At 42.8% G+C, this 23,452-nt stretch overlaps 1 long non-coding RNA gene across 1 annotated transcript; it reads left to right on the forward strand.

The window, feature by feature from the left end:
• Positions 1-7,508: 7,508 nt before the first annotated feature.
• On the forward strand, positions 7,509-10,008 carry LOC109890401 (uncharacterized). The gene is made up of 2 exons (XR_004209937.1): positions 7,509-7,699; positions 8,179-10,008. It is a non-coding gene; the product is annotated as an uncharacterized LOC109890401 (long non-coding RNA).
• The last annotated feature ends 13,444 nt before the right edge of the window (positions 10,009-23,452 follow it).

Genomic DNA, 23,452 nt, shown 5'->3' on the forward strand with positions numbered 1-23,452 from the left:
GATGAGCGTACTGAATACAGATTTGTTCATTGTGTAATGTAGCTCCACGGCCGGGTAGAGAGGGCCAAAATAACACTTACAATGCCATCTAAGACTTGAGAGAAAAGTTTACAAATGTAATATGTCTGTGTCCTATATTTGTCAGGGGGACTAACAGCATGGAACAAGGGTGTGTACATAACTGTGATTGAATGCGTTTTGTGTTTGATCAAATTCAAATCAAGTGAGCAGCAGATTGAGGCCTCTTTCCATTGAAACAAAAAGAAGCAATGTACAGAACAAACCTGGACTCAGAGCTACATGTAAACATAGTTAAAGGAAATCTGTCTCCCGCCATGTAGTACGATATGTTACGTTTCCTATGGTATGTATTCATTTGTGGATGTCCATCATCCATTTCGTATGATATGTTCCGAATTGCAATTCGTACAATATGTTACGAATCCCAATTTGTTGTGGCTAACATAAACTAGGTGGCTAGGAGTTAAGGATAGGGTCAGGAGTTAGGTTAAATGGTTAAAGTTAGCTAACATGATAAGTAGTTGCAAAGTAGCTAAAAAAGTTGTAAGTATTTGCAAGGTGGCTAAAATCACCCAAAAAATTACATATTGTAGCTTTCAGTAACCTGTTTTATGTAACTATACCAAACATAATATATCATACTAATTTGGGTGTCTCGGATTTACGTTTTCTATGTTAAATCTAGTCTATGAGACCAGGGTGACAGAACACACACAAAATGGTCACAATATTACGGGGAGATACGTCAAAACCTGTAATTACGGTAAGTGTTTTCAGACCTAACTGGAGGCTGACCAAGCATCAGTCATTGCTAACTGTCTGAGCGAAGAAAATGAAGCTGCTGTGGCTCTTCATCCCTCTTCTAACTTTACAGTTTTGTGGAGTTGATTTCAGCGTGGCCGGGTTTAGGTAACAATAAAGATATGGAATATGTACATTTTTGTAGGGCTGTGCTGGACTGAAATTGCATGACCGAATTAATCTCAGGAGTTCCCATTCATCCTAGCTAGTTAGCCCAGTTAACGTTAGCTAACAAACTAAGTTAGCTAATGTAGCAAGTAGAAACAACTGGTTGCATGCGAAATAATATATATTTCTTCATTTTTAGCAGAAATCTTAATACAATATCGGATACAGAGTTTTCCCAAGACACCCCTTTTTAAAGAATAGGAACTTGATTAACTGTGTGGCTCAAACTGTTACTTTAGCTGTTAGTTAATGTAATGCAACAGGTCTGTCACTTTCCCCCCCACCTTTATTTAACCAGGTAGGGTAGTTGAGAACAAGTTCTCATTTGCAACTGCGACCTGGCAAAGATAATGCATAGCAGTTCGACACGTACATCACAGAGTTACACATGGAATAAACAAACATACAGTCAATAATACAGTAGAAAAAAGAAAACAAAAAGTCTATACAGTGAGTGCAAATGAGGTAAGATAAGGGAGTTAAGGCAATAAATAGGCCATGGTGGCGAAGTAATTACTATATAGCAATTAAACACTGGAATGGTAGATTTGCAGAAGATGAATGTGCAAGTACAGATACTGGGGTGCAAAGGAGCAAGATAAATAAATAAACACAGTATGGGGATGAGGTAGTTGGATGGGCTGTTTACAGATTGGCTATGTGATAAAATAATTTAAATGTTGAAAGATAATGATGAAATAATTCACTCTGAAACCTTATAATTCTATGAAAATGATTAGAATCATAAAATTCTAATCTGATGATGTGTGTAGTTTTAGTCAGTAAAATGATAATGATGTGTGTAGTTTTAGTCAGAATTAGGGTCAAATATATCTGTACAAAATATCTTTATAGTATCTTAAACACAGACTGTGAGCAAAATTCGGTGCCGACCTGGCTAGGCCTCTGAGAGATTTGTGAGGGGAGGGTAGTACTTCTCAGGGTCTCCTTAATCTTGGGGGAGGACAAGGAGTACTTCTCTACTTCTCTGTTTTTATTTCAACCAGTATCTTATAAATTCTGGGTTTCAGACTGAGTAGTTAAGTGAGGTTCAGTTTATGAACATTGAGAACATAATTCTCATAACACTATGTACAGGTGCAGTGATATGTGAGCTGCTCTGACAGCTGGTGCTTAAAGGTAGTGAGGGAGATATGAGTCTTCAGCTTCAGTGAATTTTGCAGTTTGTTCCAGTCATTGGCAGTAGAGAACTGGAAGGAAAGGTGGCCAAAGTATGAATTGGCTTTGGGGGTGACCAGTGAGATATACCTGCTGGAGCGCGTGCTACAAGTGGGTGCTGCTATGGTGACCAGTGAGCTGAGATACGGCAAGTCTTTACCTAGCAGAGACTTGTAGATGACCTGGAGCCAGTGGGTTTGGCGACGAGAGTGAAGCGAGGGCCAGCCAACGAGAGCGTACAGGTTGCAGTGGTGGGTAGTATATGGGGCTTTGGTGACAAAACGGATGGCACTGTGATAGACTGCATCAAATTTGTTGAGTAGAGTGTTGGAGGCTATTTTAAAAATGACATCGCCGAAGTCGAGGATCGGTAGGATGGTCAGTTTTACGAGGGTATGTTTGGCAGCATGACTGAAGGATGCTTTGTTGCGAAATATTAAGCCGATTCTGGATTTCATTTTGGATTGGAGATGCTTAATGTGAGTCATCAAGGTGAGTTTACAGTCTAACCAGACACCTAGGTATTTGTAGTTATCCAAATATTCTAAGTCAGAGCCGTCCAGAGTAGGTGCTGCTGGACGGGCGGGCAGTGATCGGTTGAAGAGCATGCATTTAGTTTTACTTGCGTTTAAGAGCAGTTGGAGGCCACGGAAGGAGAGTTGTAGGGCATTGAAGCTCGTCTGGAGGTTAGTTAACACAGTGTCCAACGAAGGGCCAATCGATTGAGAAACCAAGGCTGTTGAGTCTGCCAATAAGAATGTGGTGATTGACAGAGTCGAAAGCCTTGGCCAGGTCGATGAATACGGCTGCACAGTAATGTCTCTTATCGATGGCAGTTATGATATCATTTAGGACTTGTCACTTGGCTGAGTTGCACCCATGACCAGCTCTGAAACCAGATTGCATAGCGGAGAAGGTACGGTGAGATTCAAAATGGTCGGTAATCTGTTTGTTAACTTGGCTTTCGAAGATCTTAGAAAGGCAGGGTAGGATAGATCTAGGTCTGTAGCAGTTTGGGTCTCGAGTGTCTTCCCCCTTTGAAGAGGGGGATGACCGCTGCAGCGTTCCAATCTTTGGGAATCTCAGACGATATGAGAGGTTGACCTGGCTAGTGATAGGTGTTGCAACAATTTTGGCAGATAATTTTAGAAAGAGAGGGTCCAGATTGTCTAGCCCAGCTGATTTGTAGGGGTCCAGATTTTGCAGCTCTTTCAGAACATCAGCTATTTGGATTTGGGTGAAGGAGAAATCGGGGAGGCAGCTGGGAGGAGGTGCTCTTATTCTCAGTGGACTTTACAGTGTCCCAGAACTATTTTGAGTTTGTGCTACAGGATGCAAATGTCTGCTTGAAAAAGCTAGCCTTAGCTTTTCTAACTGCCTGTGTATATTGGTTCCTAATTTCCCTGAAAAGTTGCATATCATGGGGGCTATTCGATGCTAATGCAGAACGCCACAGGATGTTTTTGTGCTGGTCAAGGGCAGTCATGTCTGGAGAGAACCAAGGACTATATCTGTTCCTGGTTCGACATTTTTTGAAAGGGGCATGCTTATTTAAGATGGTGAGGAAGGCACTTTTAAAGAATGACCAGGCATCCTCAACTGACGGGATGAGGTCAATATCCTCCAGGATACCCAGGCCAGGTCGATTAGAAAGGCCAGCTTGCTGAAGTGTTTTAGGGAGCGTTTGACAGTGATGAGGGGAGGTCGTTTGACCGCGGACCCATTACGGATGCAGGCAATGATCGCTGAGATCTTGTTTGAAAACAGCAGAGGTATATTTGGAGGGCAAGTTCGTTAGGATGATATCTATGAGGGTGCCCGTGTTTACAGATTTGGGGTTGTACCTGGTGGGTTCATTGATCATTTGTGTGAGATTGAGGGCATCAAACTTAGATTGTAGGATGGCCGGGATGTCAAGCATGTCCCAGTTTAGGTCACCTAGCAGCACGAGCTCTGAAGACAGATGGGGGGCAATCAGTTCACATATGGTGTCCAGGGCACAGCTGGGGGCAGAGTGGCCTATAGCAAGCGGCAACAGTGAGACTTGTTTCTGGAAAGGTGGATTTTTAAAAGTAGAAGCTCAAATTGTTTGGGTACAGACTTGGATAGATTGCAACTCCGCTCCCTTTGGCAGTTCTATCTTGTCAGAAAATGTTATTGTTAGGGATGGAAATTTTAGGGTTTTTGGTAGTCTTCCTGAGCCAGGATTCAGACATGGCTAGGACATCCGGTTTGGCAGAGTGTGCTAGGGCAGTGAATAAAACAAACTTAGGGAGGACGCTTCTAATGTTAACATGCATGAAACCAAGGCTTTTACGGTTACAGAAGTCAACAAATGAGAGAGCCTGGGGAATAGGAGTGGAGCTAGGCACTGCAGGGCCTGGGTTAACCTCCACATCACCAGAGGAACAGAGGAGGAGTAGGATAAGGGTATGACTAAAGGAACTGGTCGCCTAGTACGTTCAGACCAGAGAGTAAAAGCAACAGAATTCTAGGCGCGGTAGAATAGATTAAAGGCATAATGTACAGACAAAGGTATGTTAGGATGTGAATACAGTGGGGGTAATCCTGTGCATAGAGTGACAATGAAAACCAGGTGATGTCACTGAATGTGTTGGAGGTGGAATTAAAGTGTTCACTAAGGCGTATTGAGCAGGGCTAGAGGCTCTACAGCGAAATAAGGCAATAAATACTAACCAAAACAGCAATGGACAAGGCATATTGACGTTAGGGAGAGGCATGCGTAGCCGAGTAGTCATGGGAGTCCAGTGAGTGGCTTCAGGCAGCTAGAGGGCCGCAGCTAGCAGAAGGCAACTTAGAAGGACGTTGCGACGGAAGAAAGTCTGTTGTGGCCCCCTCGTGCTGAATATGTCGGCAGACGGATCAGCAGGGCTCCGTGTGGTAAACCAAGCCAATTGGCAAAATAGATATAGTGGCCGAAGAATTTGTCCAATGAGCCTCTTACGCTAACAGTCCGGTGTGCTCTAGACAGCTAACGTTAGCGGGCCGAACCCTAACCTTTCCCAGCCTGGTCTCATAGACTAGATGTAACATAGTAAATGTAAATCATAACATAGTAAATTAGTAAAATTACAGTATTTTGCGTTTAGTATGGTTACATAAGACAGAAGGTTACTCAAGGGAAAAAACGAAAGGAGGGTGGTTGGTCCGGTGGGCATATAACACAAACGTTGAGGAACCCAAAGGTTGCGAGTTCGAATCCCATCATGGACAATTTTAGCTAACTAGCAACTTTGCAACTACTTTAAAAGGTTAGCAAACCTAAATCTTAACCTTAACCCAAACCGCTAGCTAAAGTTAACCACCTAGCTAATGTTAGCCACAACAAATTGGAATACGTAACATATCATATTAATTGCAATTTGTAACATACCATATGAAATGGAGTGTCTTAGATTTATGTACAGAATAATACGAAATGCTCTGAGACCAGGTTGCCTTTCCTGACCTCAGTCTCTTCTAAATACTAGTGTGCAACTTATCCCATATTTACAACCCATGGCAGTGTAAGTAACCTTTGCCACAGGCTTTCAGTGTGTAAATAATCATGCATACTGATCTGTATTTCAGTAGTCCAGGAAGTGCATGCTCTTTGCCTAACAAGCTCTGTTTTATTAGGTAATGGTGACAGGTAGCAGATATACCTTGAAAATATCACCAAAGCCACGCAACAATACAAGCCTTGCAGCCCATACAACTGCAGTTAATGCATGCAGGAGAACAGATGTTGCTCCCCATGAAAACAATATTGCTATACAAAAGGTTTTCAGCTTTTTAACAAAAAGCCGTTGGTTAATCAGGAGAGCAGATCCTTCATTCTCTCTCCATTGTCCTCAATCCATCCAGTGTCTTGAATGATGACCTACGACCCTTCAGAGAGGGAGTGTCTGAGGAGCTCATGGCGGACACGCTTCGAAGTGATGTGGGCACCCATTACCAAATCATTAATGGTAAACTGTATCGGGAACAGAACTGTATGTTCCCAGCCAGGTGAAGAAACAAAACATTACAATTAGTCTGTGTACACATTTGAGTTTGTGTGTGCAAGTGTTTCTCATCAAGCTTAGAAGTCAGACCCTGGTTTTGTATGATAAATGTGGTCCATTAATTAGTGGTCGATCATTTAGTAACATTTATTATCTTTAGGCCAATATCAGTAGCGAGCTAGTTAATATGATACCGTCATCATGTCTCTCTGGTTGGTTTAGGTGTAGTGTCATGTCTCACCCGCCTGTCTCTCTGATTGGTTTAGGTGTAGTGGGGTGGAGCACTTCATCCTGCAGGTGATTGACAGACGTGACGTGGAGATGGTGGTGAACGTGTGGGACTACCCTCAGGTGCCAGGCTGGGTGCAGCCTATCCTGCCTGTCCGGTCTTTCAGTAAGGTCAGCTCTGCAACCATGCATGTCCTCATCACACACACAACAGTGTTGCTTGTTTATGTTATTTCGAAATATGTTTTTACTTTTGTAAATTAGATATATTTGTTGGAAGTAGTAAAAGAGAGTTGTCCAATGTGATGGCATTTGTTAGTGTAAAATTAAAGTGTGTTGTGTGCATTTAGACTGCTAACTACCACGACATCATGTATCCTGCCTGGATGTTTTGGGAGGGGGGCCCGGCTGTATGGCCCATATATCCCAATGGACTAGGATGATGGGACCTCTTAAAAAGTAGGTTTGACCTACTTGTGGTACAAGGAAACATTTGTATTTATACTACCAGATCATTTTCTCTGTTATTCACAAACACTCTGTCTTAGATCGGCAGCACAGTGGCCCTGGAAGAGGAATGAGTCCAGAGGATTCTTCAGAGGCTCCAGGACTAGTCCTGAGAGGGACCCCCTGGTCCTTCTGTCCAGAGAGGCTCCAGGACTAGTCCTGAGAGGGACTCCCTGGTCCTTCTGTCCAGAGAGGCTCCAGGACTAGTCCTGAGAGGGACCCACTGGTCCTTCTGTCCAGAGAGGCTCCAGGACTAGTCCTGAGAGGGACCCCCTGGTCCTTCTGTCCAGAGAGGCTCCAGGACTAGTCCTGAGAGGGACCCACTGGTCCTTCTGTCCAGAGAGGCTCCAGGACTAGTCCTGAGAGGGACCCACTGGACCAGAGAGGCTCCAGACCTGGTGGATGCTGAGTACACCAAGAACCAGTCTTAGAAGTCTATCTGGAACTACCAATGCAAATGTTTATTTAACAAGGCAAGTAAGTTAAGAACAAATTCTTATTTACAATGACGACCTAGGAACAGTGGGTTAACTGCCTTGTTCAGGGACAGAACAACAGTTTTTCTTTTTTTTACCTTCTCAGCTCGGGGATTCGATCTAGCAACCTTTCGGTTACTGGCCCAACACTCTAACCACTAGGCTACCTGCCGCTTGAATGCACTGAGAACAGTGCTATGTTTTTCAACCGCAATATCAACAACTGTTCAATATCTTCTTATTTTTTACAAAGGACACACTAGGTAGACCACCAGCTCAGGAGATTCCCCTGGTGGAGCACTGTCAATACAAGTAAGAACAAGATATTATGGTGGAAATGTATTGCGCTTGGTTTTGTGTATACAATGTTTTAAATCAAGTGCATAGATGTGGCTTCACTCTCTGACACTCACTGGCATTTTCCAGGTCAGCCTGGATAACATTAGACTTGTTTAAAAAAAAATGTTTTTAGCTTCAGAGATTTTTTAGATTGACTGAATAAACATGGCCCTGGTTTTCATGACTTGAGAGGGAAACTTTTGTTACTTGTTTCAAAGGTCAGTTAATTAACCCTGGTTATTTATCCTACACCTTCAGCTATGGTATGAAACACTACAGGTGTGCATTGTCAGCTTCAGTTACATTTGCACGTAAGGCCAGGGCTCCAAATCGTAGCCCCACCTGTTACAGACTACCAGTTACCAAGGACAGGGTTAACTTTTTCCTTACCCTGTACACATTGTGATTTCCACCACAATTCCTACCTCATCATCTGACCTCTAACTCCTCAGGTACCTGTTCAACTTCCGGGGCGTGGCGGCCAGCTTCCGCCTCAGGCACCTGTTCCTGTGTGGCTCTCTGGTCTTCCATGTAGGGAGGGAGTGGATGGAGTTCTTCTATCCCCAGCTGCTACCCTGGGTACACTACATCCCTGTCAAACAGGACCTCTCTGACCTCAGGTGACCCGCCTGGCTTGGCTGTGTGTCATAACTGTATAGACTATATGGAGATCCAGTCAATAGATAGCTGCAGATTGATATTTGTTCACACTGCTTATTAATGTCCCTAATGCTGGTCTTAGAATGAAGAATTGCTGGTCTTCACATTTAGGCTGTGGTCTCCCCATAGATTCTCCATATGGTTAGATGTAATGGAGTACCTTTTTTAAAAGTATTGTGTTATAGAAGATTTAGGAGTTGAAAAAACGCTATGAGAAGAAAGTGGCTATTTGGGATTGAAATGACCATTGGGATTAGCACACAGAAAGAGTAGGATACTGTATATGTTGGTTCTATCACACGGTTTACCGTTTGTATTTAGCAGACCTGGGTTCAAATACTGTTTAGGGTATTATCATTACTTTCAAATATAGTAGTTGAATATTGGAGTGTATTTGGAAATACACTTGGAAAGTATTTGAAGATACTCAAATATACTCCCATGCATTTAGTCCAGGTATTAGACTTTTGTTGTTGTTGTTGAAATTAGTATTTGAAAGGGGGATACCTATTCAGTTGTACAACTGAAATGTGTCTTCTGCATTTAACCCAACCCCTCTGAAAATACAGTACTTTCAAATAGTAGGCTGTTTATAGGAAGTTATTTGAAAATACTTTCAAATAATTCCAATAGAAGTAGTTGATTCGGGCCACATTATTTGAAAATACTTATTTTCTCTGTATTTAAGTATTTAAATAACAAATGATCAAATACACATTTATTTTAATCCAGGTCTGGTATTTAGTCTTTCCATGCTCAAAATATCAGTGACTTTATGCCTTGAAAGGAACTTAGACTCGAGGATTTAGGAAGAGCTTGATAGCGTTTGCCATCAACTGATTTCTGCTATCTCACCCCACACTGAAATTCTGTGAAAAATCAATGAAATTTGTTGTTTCTGGGAAATGACACCTAAAAGGCTATTTTCCATCAGCTTTCCCTTACTGCCCTCTAGTGTGTGACCGAAGCCCTGTATGCTGCTCAGGAGTTGATACTTACACCTTCCATTTGATTTCCAGTGGTCCATTCAACTACAAACACAACCAAAACACTCCTCACCTCTGTTTAAGAAGAACAATGCACAACCATTGCTATATACCGTAGAGATACGATGAAGCTTGAAACACTACATATTAAGCAGTAAATAACTACACTCAACACCAAGTGCCAATAGAACGCGACTCATTAATGTAGAATGACATGTCAAACCCACTGTCGCTACACTACTTTACTTGGACCTGCCTTGGAAAAGATTATAAGCCACAATGGTCCCGAAATGTTGAATATGTTCTAGTATTCCCATTGTAGAATGTATGTGTTATAGTTCTCTGATTCTACAGCTGTGGCATACATGTATGTAAGGTACTTTGTGCTGTGTATTGCCTTGACCAAAAGTAAGAGGTACAATGCCAAAAAACTATGTTCAGCTTGTGGTCAAAACATATGACGTGATCTTCACCTGCAAAATCAGTGGAATGGTTTTGGCTTGTCTGTTGGCCTTTAATTAACAGTAATTGATGCTATTTTTGGCATGAAACACAATGACAATGTTGTGATATGATGCAATATTATTTTATGTCGAATGTATAATTTTTACCTCTAATAAACCATTCAAATCTCAAGTAAATTCAGAATGCTCTCCCTATAATGTGTATGTTTGGTCCTCCACCTGAAGGGGGTGCTCTCCAACTAGATATCTTCAATTTACCAGCTAGCAGTTCAGCGGTGTGCGGGTGGAAAGCAGAAGCAGGTAGGAAAAACAAAATACAAGGACATTTCAGATGAAATAGGTAAATACACGGTAAACAATTTAACCGTTCAAACGTAGTCTGTGATATAACAATGATTAACTACGTTAGACAAATAATAGACTGCTTCATAAAGCACGGAACTGCTGAACAGCTTACACGGTTAGCATGATGAAGCCCCCTTATCTCGCTGCTTCTTCGCATGGAACAATATGCTTTGAGAACGTGAAGTTATGATAAAGACATGTACCGTCTTTGGTAACCGTGTCACCTCACCTGCTCCACTTGAATGCAAACGTAACATTGTATCGAGTGTCGTTCAGTCTGCTTCATACGATAGCTACATAACGTAGGTGGTCACCTTTACTTTGGCTTGGTTGTTGTTGACCCATATGTCACTTCCAACCAGTGTAGACATTATTTGTCAATGTTCCAGCAAGTGTTAAAGTTCCATAACAATAAATACCAACCCTGAAAATGTACAGTAGGTATTCTATTTTAGAATATTGCACACTCTACTTCATACAGTACATAATATGCATATATCAACAATGACTGCAATGTCAGATGCGGTATTAAAACAGCTGTTGCACTGTGTATGTATTTTGTACATTTGCTCTCTCTTCATCTGCCCAAAAGGCATTTATTTAGCAGAAGGATTAGCTGTAACATCCTAGCTCCTGGCCATGTGTTCTCAGATCCAGCTCCCATTGCTGGAGGAGCGTTCATGATGCATCCTCCTGAACGGCCCTGGGTGTCCCCAGCCCCATGTCAGCAGGCTGCCTCGGCCCCCCAGGGCACCCTCTGCACCGGACCACTGCGGGGTCTCCAGCTAGCCATGCCCTCCCTGGGCCGCCTCCTCCCCAGGTTCCATGCAGCTGACAGTGTGACGCCTGCCCCGGTACAGATCCCCTCCCCTCTGCCCAGCCTCGTGGGCCAGCCAGAGTTCCCAGACACTGGATGGGACTGCATCAAGGATCTCTTCGGCAGGGAGTCATTTATGACCGTGACGCCTCTCTCCTATTGTTTGTGTCTCCCCCAGCGTTCTGCCCATAACGCAGCCATCCGGGGCTTTGTGCGGTACGGCTTGAGGTGAAGCTGGAGAGTAGCAGCCTTCGTCACATTATTCACGTAAACAATGACTACATGGCTATGGGACTCTTTCCTATGTGGCCACTATATTAGTTTGTTCTCCTGTGCTGATTGACATTGGTTGATTCTCTCGGTGTGTGTGTGTGTTTTCTGCCAGCACTGTGTGTAGAGACAAGTATACCCTCAACCAATACGCAGGAGGTGAGTTACTTCAAATGGAGAGGATGCCTCAATGTATTATACACACCCACACTTATTCAATTACTTTACAGTAATAATTCATAAGACATAGAGTACCAGTCAAAAGTTTGGACACACCCACTCATTCAAGGGTTTTTCTTTATTTTTACTATTTTCTACATTGTAGAATAATAGTGAAGACAGCACAACTATTAAATAACACATATGGAATCATATAGTAACCAAAAAAGTGTTCAAAGTAGCCACCCTTTGCCTTGATGAATGCTTTGCACACACAACCAGCTTCATGAGGAATGCTTTTCCAACAGTCTTGAAGGAGTTCCCACATATGCCGAGCACTTGTTGGCTGCTTTTCCTTCACTCTGTGGTCCAACTCATCCCAAACCATCTCAATTGGGTTGAGGTCAGGTGATTGTGGAGGCCAGGTCATCTGATGCAGCACTCCATCACTCTCCTTCTTGGTCAAATAGCCCTTACACAGCCTGGAGGTGTGTTGGGTCATTGTCCTTTTGAAAAACAAATGATAGCCCCACTAAGCGCAAACCAGATGGGATAGTGTATCGCTGCAGAATGCTGTGGTAGCCATGGTGGTTACGTGTGCCTTGAATTCTAAATAAATCAACCGACAGTGTCACCAGCAAAGCACACCATCACACCTCCTCCATGCTTCATGGTGGGAACTACAAATGCGGCAATCATTTGTTCACCTACTCTGCTTCTCACAAAGACACGGCAGTTGGAACCAAAAATCTCACATTTTCCACCGATCTAATGTCCATTGCTCATGTTTCTTGGCCCAAGCAAGTCTCTTCTTATTATTGGTGTCCTTTACTAGTGGTTTCTTTGCAGAAATTTGACAATGAAGGCCTGATTCACGCAGTCTCTTCTGAACAGTTGGTGTTGAGATGTATCTGTTACTTGAACTCAGTGAAGAATTTATTTAGGCTGTGATTTCTGAGGCTGGTAACTCTAATGAACGTATCCTCTGCAGCAGAGGTAACTCTGGGTCTTCCTTTCCTGTGGCGGGTCTTCCTTTCCTGAGAGCCAGTTTCATCATAGCGCTTGATGGTTTTTGCGACTGCACTTGAAGAAACTTTAAAAGTTCTTGAAATGTTCCACATTGACTGACTTTCATGTCTTAAAGTAATGATGGACTGTCGTTTCTCTTTGCTTATTTGAGCTGTACTTGACATAATATAGACTTGGTCTTTTACCAAATAGGGCTATCTTCTGTATGCCACCCTTACCTTGTCACAACACAACTGATTGGCTCAAACGCACTAAGAAGGAAAGAAATTCCTCAAATTAACTTAACAAGGCACAACTGTTAATTGAAATGCATTTCAAGTGACTACCTCATGAAGCTGGTTGAGAGAATGCCAAGAGTGTACAAAGCTGTCATCAAGGCAAAGGGTGGCTATATTTTTATCAAAATATATTTTGATTTGGTTAACACTTTTTTGGTTACTACATAATTCCATATGTGTTATTTCATAGTTTCGATGTCTTCACTATTATTCTACAATGTAAAAATAAAGAAAAACCCTTGAATGAGTAGGTGTCAACTTTTGACTGGTACTGTATACATTGCCTTCGGAAAGTATTCAGACCCCTTCACTTTTTCCACATTTTGTTAGGTTACAGCCTTATTCTAAAATTGATTAAATCGTTTTTTTCCCTCACCAATCTACACACAATAACCCATAGTGACAAAGCAAAACCAGAAATATCACATTTACATTTGTATTCAGACCCTTTACTAAGAACTTTGTTGAAGCAATTCCAGCCTTGAGTCTTCTTGGGTATGATGCTACAAGCTTGGCACGCCTGTATTTGGGGAGTTCCGTCAGGTTGGATGGGGAACGTTGCTGCACAGCTATTTTCAGGTCTCTCCAGAGATGTATGATCGATCGGGTTCAAGTCCGGGCTCTAAGCCACTCCTGCGTTGTCTTCAAATCAAATTTTATTTGTCACATGCGAATACAACCTTACAGTGAAATGCTTACTTATGAGCACCTAACCAATAATGCAGTTTAAAAAAAAAAATATATATATATATATGGTTAAGAATAAGAAATTAAAGTAACAAATAATTAAAGAACAGCAGTAAAATAACAATATCTAGACATTGACTCTGTACAGGGTACCGGTAATATGTACATGTAGGTAGAGTTTTTAAAGTGACTATGCATAGACGATAACAACAGAGAGTAGCAGCGGTGTAAAAGGGGGGCAGTGCAAATAGTCTGGGCATTTGATTAGATGTTCGGGAGTCTTATGGCTTGGGGGTAGAAGCTGTTTAGAAACCTCTTGGACCTAGACTTGGCGTGCCGGTAACGTTTACCGCCCGGTAGCAGAGAGAACAGTCTATGTCTACAGTCTATCTAGAATGGCTGGATTCTTTGACCATTTTTAGGGCCTTCCTCTGACACTGCCTGGTATAGAGGTCCTGGAGTGCCCGGAAGCTTGGCCCCAGTGATGTACTGGGCCGTTCGCACTACCCTCTGTATTCCCTTGAGGTCGGAGGCCGAGCAGTTGCCATACCAGGCAGTGCTGTTGGAAGGTGAAACTTTGCCCCAGTCTACTGAGCGCTCTGGAGCAGGTTTTCATCAAGGATCTCTCTGTACTTTGCTCCATTCATCTTTCCCTCAATCCACCATGCTTCACCATAGGGAGGGTGCCAGGTTTCCTCCAGACATGATGCTTGGCATTCAGACCAGAGAATCTTGGGGGTTTTTTTGCCTTTAGGTGCCTTTTGGCAAACTCCAAGTGGGCTGTCATGTGCCTTTTACTGAGGAGTGAGAGAAATGGCTGCCCTTCTGAAAGGTTATCCCATCTCCACAGAGGAACTGTAGAGCTCTGTCAGAGTGACCTTCCCGTGATCACTTCCCTGACCAAGGCCCTTCTCCCCAGGAAGAGTCTTGGTGGTTCTAAACTTCTTCCATTTAAGAATGATGGAGGCCACTGTGTTCTTGGGGACCTTCAATGCTGCAGAAATGTTTTGGTACCCTTCCCCAGATCTGTGCTTCGACACAATCCTGTCTCGGAGCTCTCCAGACAATTCCTTCGACCTCACGGCTTGGTCTTTGCTCTGACATGCACTGTCAACTGTGGGACATTATATAGACTGGTGTGTGCCTTTCCAAATCCTGTCCAATCAATTTAATTAACTGCCTTGTTCAGGGGCAGAACGACGATTTTTATCTTGTCAGCTCGGGGATTCGATCTTGCAACCTTTCGGTTACTAGTCCAACGCTCTAACCACCAGGCTACTTGCTGCCGCCCCAAGTCCAATCAAGTTGTAGAAACATCTCAAGGATGATCAATGGAAACAGGATGCACCTGAGCTAAGTTTTGATACTCATAGCAACGGGTCTGAATACTTATGTAAATAAGGTATTTCTGTTTTTTATTTTTAATACATTTGCAAAACTATTTTTGCTTCGTCATTATGGGGTATTGTGTGTAGATTGCTGAAGATTTTTATATATTTAATCCACTTTAGGACAAGGGTGTAATGTAACAAAATGTGGAAAAAGTCAAGGGGTCTGAATACTTTCCGAAGGCACTGTATATGAGTCTTGTGATTTATGAAAATGTCATTACGATAGTGTTTTAGTATAAATGGGTCCTAGTGAAATAATTGTTGATATATACTGTTAATTATGATATAATTTATTAGATAAGAAAACGCTGATAATGAATACTTTTCCTACAGTGTCATCAGAAAGTATTCATACCCCTTGAATTATTCTACATTTTGTTGTGTTACAACCTGAATTCAAAATTGATTAAATATTTGTCACCCATCTACACACAATACCCCATAATGGAAAAAGTGAAAACATGTTAAGATATTTCAGCAAATTTGTTGAAAATGAAAAACACATAGCCCATTTGCTATGACACTCCAAATTGAGCTCAGGTGCATACAATTTCCTTTGATCATCCTTGAGATGTCGCTACAACTTGATTGGAGTCCACCTGTGGCCAATTAAATTGTTTGGACATGATTTAGAAAGAAACACACTTGTCTATATAAAGTCCCACAGTTGACAGTGCATAACAGTAAATATTCGAGAGAGAATTGTGAGGAAGCATATATCTGGGGAAGGGTATAAAAACAATTTCTAGTGTTGAAATTTTCCAAGATCACAGTGGTCTCCATCATTGGGAAATCTGGGCTTTATGGGAGAGTGGCCTGACGGAAACCACTCCTGAGAAAAAGGCACATGACAGCACGCCTGGAGTTTGCAAAAATGCACGTGAAAGACTCAAAAGATTCTGTAGTCTGATGATTTGGCCTGAATGGAAAGCGCTATGTCTGGAGAAAACCAGGCACAGCTCATCACCCATCTAACACCATCCCTACCGTAAAGCATGGGAGTGGCAGCATCATGCTATGGGGATGCTTTTCAGTGGCATGGTCTGGAAGACTGGTAAGGACAGAGGGAACAATTAATGGAGACAAATACAGGCAAATCATTAATGACAACCTGCTTCATTGCAAACAACCTTAGACTGGGGCAAAGATTTCCGTTCCAACAGGACAATGACCCCAAGCATACAGCCAAAGCAATGCTGGAATGGCTTCAGAACAAGACTGTGAAAGTCCTTGAGTGGCCCAGACTTGAATCCCATTGAAAATCTGTGGAAATACACCACCGCTCCCCTTCTCACTTAACAGGTTGAAATAATCCCCAAATCCAGATGTGCAAAGCTGATACCCAAGATGACTCACAGCTGTATCCCCACCAAAGGTGCTTCTACAAAGTATTAACTTGTGTGAATACTTATGTAAATGAGACATTTCTGTATTTCGTTTTCAATACATTTGCTAATTTCTAAAAACATGTTTTCACTTGTGTTTAGATGCGTGAGCATTTTTTCTTTTGAATTCAGGCTGTAACACAATGTAGAATAAGTCATGGGTATGAATACTTTCTGAAGGCACTTGGTAAGTGTGATTTTGTAAATGTGTGAGTATGACATTCCTACCTGTGTGGGTTTGAGCCGCTGTGACAGGAGGCCTATTCAGGCTGAACCTGGGTCTCTGGGTGACTGGTGGCAGGCACGGCCATAGGAGCAACCATGGGGTGGGATATGATATAAGGGTTTTCAGTGTCAAAATAACGGGCTGGTTTTGAACAAAGTGGTTACCTGGACTAATAGTGTTTACAGTGAAGAGGTTTGAGGAGCAATTTGAGGGAGCCAGATACTGCAGGGCAAGCCCGGACTATGGTAAAATATGAACTATGAAGCCTGAAGAATGTGAGAAGCAAGTCTCTGGCTGCCAGCTGCGCCCCCTCCCTGCAACCCCTCTGCTACCCAGCTGCCCCCCTCCCTCCCCCTTACCATGCGCTGGGTGCCAGAGGGACTCATGTGCGTTGCAGAGGGTTGTGTTTTGGGCAGAAGAGCAGGGAGGGAGGCCAAGGCAGCAGCTGCCCCTCTATTTTTACCACCCCATTGTTACGCCAGCGTTTCATCTCCATCCAGCTCCCTCTATCTCTGCTGCACTAGTCCCTTCTGTCCTCTCCTCTTCACCTGTCTTCTGCCTCTTTTTCATCTCCTGCCTCTCTTCCCCTTTTGATATGTATGTATATCTAATGTGTCAGTGAAGGTTTTTAGAGTAGTAATGGACTGGGTGTATGTGATCCAACATCCATGTTGCTGTGTCTCCAGAGCGAAGCAGAGCGCTGTTCGTGTCTGCCTCAGTGCCCAGCCACCTGGACTGTGTGTTTGATGTGTGCAAACAGTCCCGGGAGCACCCACAGCCTCAGCCAGGTGCAATGTGGGGGGATGAAAGCAGGCAGCTAATCAGATAACACATCACGCTCCAAATGTCTGCCCCTACCTCCCTCATAGTCCTGACACGTGGAAGAGGTGATAGGGGCGGGGCGGGTTACTAAGTGAGTGACAGCCACCACAGCTCTTCATGCTAAACTGAGTTTAGGGGGGTTGGAATGAGAACTGTAGTTGATATCGGGTGAAATGCTCAGAGAGGTAGTAACATGACGTCCATCTTTAAAGTTGGCCAAATTCTCTATATTGTATAACAGTCTGAGGGTTACTGAGAGTAAGTGACAGCCACAGTGACAGAATTTAATGTGACGCAGAACATTGACATGTTGGAATGAAGGTGATGTCAGCTCGGCTCATGTCATCTCTTGTCAGGGTGCCGGCAGGAGCGCTGATCATCGCCATGCAGGGATTGGCTAGAGCTCTGATCATCGCCATGCAGGGATTGGCTGGAGCTCTGATCAGCACCATGCAGGGATTGGCAGGAGAAACAGTCCGGGTGAGGAGGAGGGAGCGCAGAGAGCTGTATGAACTAAAACTGGCAGAATGGTACATGCCATGGGCATCAAAACACACACACATACACTTTTTTACTCCTAGTATTCACTCACTTTTTCCTACGCCCTCAAGGAGTGCCCGTTTGCAGTTGACGGATGACCTGATTGGTGATTTGAGCAGCAGTGGGCGGATCCAGGATGTAGACAAGGACATACAGAAGATCCAGGAGCTGCTCAGTTTACCATGGAACGAGTCCGTGGCCCAAGACTGACAGCCAATGACAGCAGCTGAAATACTCAGATACCAATCATAGCCATCCTCACAGACAGACAATGGTGGGTGGGACTTTCCTCACCCCTGAGGACATACTGGTTTCTTTTGATGTTGACTACTCTGTTCTGTTTACTCCTGTTGAATGGAAAATGGGACCTACTTATTCGCTCAACAAAATATGTACTGATGCTGTATTATGATTTATACTGGAAATGTAATCGCTTTGTCTGGAACTTTTAAATGATTTCCAACATATTTAATATAAATGCCAATAATGACACAGTATCTTCAGGTCTGAAATTCACTGCCTTAGTCATGACATTGTGTGCAAAGTACATGAGGCTGAGAGCCAGTGGGTCTGAAGTTGTGGTCCCATTATTCAGAAGAACTTTGAGGAAAAGCACTACATTTTAGTCATTTAGCCAGACGCCCTTATCCAGAGCAATTTAGGATTGTGTCTTGCTCAAGCACACCAACAGATTTTTCACTTAGTCGGCTCGGGATTCAAACCAGCGACTATCCCAAAGCTCTTAACCGCTAGGCTGCCTGCTGCCCAGTGTATAGGTTAAGACAATCACATTGCCATTATGTTCAGATAAATGATAAAGCAACCGACTGCTAGGCCATTCCACGGTAATGATGCTGAGACTCTGATTTTTTTAAATGTATGCCAAACAAAAACCAATGATTGCAAAGTTAAACAAACCATAAAACTCTATGCACAAGGACGACTTAACAATTTCCATTGAACAATTTACAAAAACATTTGAAGAACAGTGCAAATTCAAAGTTTGTTAATAGAAGAATGGTTTGTGCCGTCCTTCTGTTACCAAACTTTGCATCTGCTCTGTTCAAGTAAATGTGTTTTTGTAAAAATGTTAAACATTTAGAATTGAAAAATCAGAGTCTCAGCATTCTGTTAGCATGGAATTGACCTGCTTTATTCTTTCTTAATCACAGTGGAGCGTGTGTCGAGAAACATACAAATTGAATTACAATCTGTGTGTGTGTGTTTCCATGTCTGTGATGTTGGCCCCTAGGCTTGTCAGCAGCAACTAGGTCAACCATAGCCTCTGCCCCTGCTGTAAACAAGATGTGGCACAGTAACAGCTGGGGCTCAGACTGACAACACATAGCCACAGCTAACATTCTAATTCTACTTTAAAGGTTTGGTCAGTGACAGCTATGTGCTTTAGTGTGTCATTAAGTTATGATTTGTTTTATTTAACTAGGCAAGTCAGTTAATATTGTATTTACTTTGCCATCATGGCCTTTTTTTGCCTTTACCTCCCTTCTCACCTCATTTGCTCACATTGTATATAGACTTGTTTATACTGCATTATTGACTGTATGTTTGTTTTTACTCCATGTGTAACTCTGTGTCGTTTTATCTGTCGAACTGCTTTGCTTTATCTTGGCCAGGTCGCAATTGTAAATGAGAACTTGTTCTCAACTTGCCTACCTGGTTAAATAAAGGTAAAATAAATAAATAAAAGAACAAATTCTTATTTTCAATGACGGCATAGGAACAGTGGGTTAACTGCCTTGTTCAGTGGCAGAACGACAGATTTTGTACCACGTCAGCTCTGGGTTTCTATCTTGCAACCTTTCAGTCACAAGTCAAACACTCGAACCACTACCTGCCGCTCCATCTGAATGAATCACATTTCATGTCCTATCAGAGGGAATCTCCTCAGATCAACAAGTGATGTAAGCGTTATTATGCAAATTAGTTTTTGTTGAAATGCAACGCAAGTGTCTCCTTTTGTTCCACGGAGCTATTACTAAAGAAATACATTCCTCTTCACCTCCCAGCTGAAGGCTAGCCTACAGTCCAATTTAAATAATTAGATTGGAATGTATGGAATTTATTTTCAGGGCACTGAGCAGCGTGTTTTAGACAAAATTATGACGTGCTTTTAAAACATTTTACCAAAACAATTCATGCTGCTGTACATTTCCATAGATTGTATAACATCTCTATGCCTACAGTGTGTATGTAAAGCTGTCAAAGCTAATGGGATTCCTACTGCACCGGAAATAACATGGGAAAGGTAGGTGTCTATAGAAAAGCAACCTCAGAGGTAACGTGAGAAAATGCAAATGAAAACCAACCAATTTTGTGCAGTTGAAAACCTCACCACTGTCAGTTCCTTGTCTCACTGCATCAATATTGACATCGCCATGTGCCCGCTAACATAACGTTGGGTTACGGATGTAGCCTTGGTTCTCTGAATAGTCTGTCGCCAAGCGATTTATGGGAACTCCTTCACGCGATGTGATTGAAATGCTTAATATCAAATCAAATGTATTTATATAGCCCTTCGTACATCAGCTGATATCTCAAAGTGCTGTACAGAAACCCAGCCTAAAATCCCAAACAGCAAGCAATGCAGGTGTAGAAGCACGGTGGCTAGGAAAAACTCCCTAGAAAGGCCAAAACCTAGGAAGAAACCTAGAGAGGAACCAGGCTATGTGGGGTGGCCAGTCCTCATCTGGCTGTGCCGGGTGGAGATTATAACAGAACATGGCCAAGATGTTCAAATGTTCATAAATGACCAGCATGGTCGAATAATAAGAAGGCAGAACAGTTGAAACGGGAGCAGCAGCACGGCCAGGTGGACTGGGGACAGCAAGGAGTCATCATGTCAGTTAGTCCTGAGGCATGGTCCTAGGGCTCAGGTCCCCTGAGAGAGAAAGAAAGAGAGAATTAGAGAGAGCACACTTAAATTCACACTGGACACCGAATAGGACAGGAGAAGTACTCCAGATATAACAAACTGATCCTACCCCCCCCCCCCCCCCCCCCCTCACCACCACAAACTACTGCAGCATAAATACTGGAGGCTGAGACATCAAACGTTTAAGTGATAATGTCAGCTTCTAGGGCATTATCATTGTTTTTTACCAACTTAGGGAAATAATGATTGACATATTTTAATTAAAAAAGTTATTTTGATACATTTATTGGTACTATGTCATCCTTCCACAAGATATAGTCCTGACACAAATCTAGGGTTGCTTCGTTCTTTTTGTTCTGTATCTGTGGACGCGACCCAGTCGTTCATTCTTTTTGTTCTGTATCTGTGGACGCGACCCAGTCGTTCATTCTTTTTGTTCTGTATCTGTGGACGCGACCCAGTCGTTCATTCTTTTTGTTCTGTATCTGTGGACGCGACCCAGTCGTTCATTCTTTTTGTTCTGTATCTGTGGACGCGACCCAGTCGTTCGTTCTAAATGCCATACTGACTGGCAACGTAATTATTTATTATTCAGACAAAATAAAGACAATTCATGATATTGATTTGAGCTGATTTTAATAAATGAAACCATACATTCACGTTGTTATCCACCACAGCAGACTTAAGTTATAATGCCTGAGAGGCCGGTGTTTGTTGGATATATTGGCACCGGTGTCTCCCTTGGGTCTAGATGATTCTTTATGGCCTCGTTATATGCGAGAGTGGCGTATCTGAGAGAATGCATTGTTATATTGTTTTCCAGTAGCCTAATTACGAGTGCACCTTAGAAATAACAAACAGGTTATGAACAACATACCTTAGGCCGTTGGGCTTTAGTTGTCTGTTCCCGTCTTTTCCTCTTCGACCCAGATGTAACTGGATGTCGAACCACACTTTCTGGACCAGACCCCTTGGTGTACAGGGATTCAGAGCCTGGGAGTTTTGGAGCTGGGCCATGTCCTTATCGGTGAAGGGAGGGTGGCTGATTGTGATATATTTTCCTTGTCGTATTAGCTGTTTGATGTTTCCCTGAAATACATGAGGTGGTAAATTCAGTGTCCTGCGTAAGGCACCAGCTGCGACCGATGGGTGGGTTATTTAGAAACCGGTTGAGCCCACTCCGGAGTGCCAGGTAACTACATATGCTGTACTGCTCCCCCTTCCCATTTCGTACATTTCCATAAAACTGTCGGAGAAGGATGTTAAACTCTTCCTTAGTGACCGTTTTGAAGTCAACAACTGTTTTATTCTCTGCTAGCCAGCCCTCGAAGCAACGCACAGTTCAGTTTGTATCTTAACTGTGTTTTTTTTCGTTGCGGATTTTCTCTAGGTCATTCAATGCGGTATCCTTCAAATCTGCATGCCTGGGTATTATTGCCATCTCTTTTTCCCATTCATCCATAGTAATGCCGTCGAAAAGATCAAAATACATGTTCCACTTATCCATTTTAGTTATCGCAACAAAGTATCGATTTAGCCAGTCAACTGAAAAAGTTTTGTATGTTGCTATGACAACCAGCTCAATATGCTGTCAGTGTCGTTCTGATATGTTCATTTTATATGGGGCGGTGGAGATCGCAATTCAACATTGAAACAATATTGAAAAGGTCAGAGAGACAGACAGCAATGTTTATACAAGTCTCTGCTGTTGAAAACCAAATTCTAGTCTATAAAAGAAAAGGGAGATAATGTCTATGTTTTTTATAGTGGAGGTCAAGTTTATACATTTCCTGGCAGGGTGGATGAAACAGTGGATTGTGCAGTGAGATGGAACAGAGTCAATAGGCATTTCAACGTCATAGATTTAGCCGGTGGTAACTTGTGAAATAGACACCGACTGGAATGCGGGTTTAACCAATCAGCATTCAGGATTAGAACCAACCATTGTACAGTCACTCCACACCATTACTGTACTCACGTGACCTGTCATTATAAAAGGCGGTGTGGCGTTACATGTCTATCACTTCACATAACCCCATGGAGGTGGCGGAAAGACATGAAAGCTTAGCGACCTGTTACTCTACTCTGAGAACCAAGGTTACATCCGTAACGTTCTCTTTCGTTTTCGCAACATGTCACCAAACAACCTATGGGAGAGGTGGTACCAAAGAGTTCTTTCGGACAACAGAGTGGGATAACCCCCCATTTAACTTAGTCCAGATGAGTCCAAGGGACATCCTTGTATCCACACAGGATGCAGCAAAATATAATTACCCAACAGGGTAACACAGACTTTCAACTGTGATTTACAACCTTATAGACAAGCAAGCTGAAAGCTAGAACTTAAAACATGAGGCTTCGTCTGGGTGCAACAGCACCAAGAGTGGAAGGTCACTGTTTAGAACGTCCATCTCACTGATGGTTGATAAGTAAGTATGTACAAGGTTCACGGTACGCATACTTTTCTGGGTTGAGCTAGTGTGCTGTGTCCAGATTCACCCCTCCCACTGATGGTGTGGGCATAACATTGAGTGTGTAGTACCTCATGAAAGTCATGGGTGTTTCCCAACTTGCATCAGCACAGATAGAGTCCAGGGAGGCCCCTCTGAACAGGGCCGATGAAGTGACCATACCCCTGGTGGAGTGTGCTACCACGCTGTCTGGACTTGGTGTACCTGCTGCAGTGTATGATTTTGACACTGCATTGGTAATCCAATGTATCAGTCTCTGCTTCTAAACAGTGCAACCTTTGGTGTTCTCCCCATTAACACACA

The sequence above is a fragment of the Oncorhynchus kisutch genome, linkage group LG5, assembly GCF_002021735.2.
Source record: "Oncorhynchus kisutch isolate 150728-3 linkage group LG5, Okis_V2, whole genome shotgun sequence".
Taxonomy (NCBI): domain Eukaryota; kingdom Metazoa; phylum Chordata; class Actinopteri; order Salmoniformes; family Salmonidae; genus Oncorhynchus; species Oncorhynchus kisutch.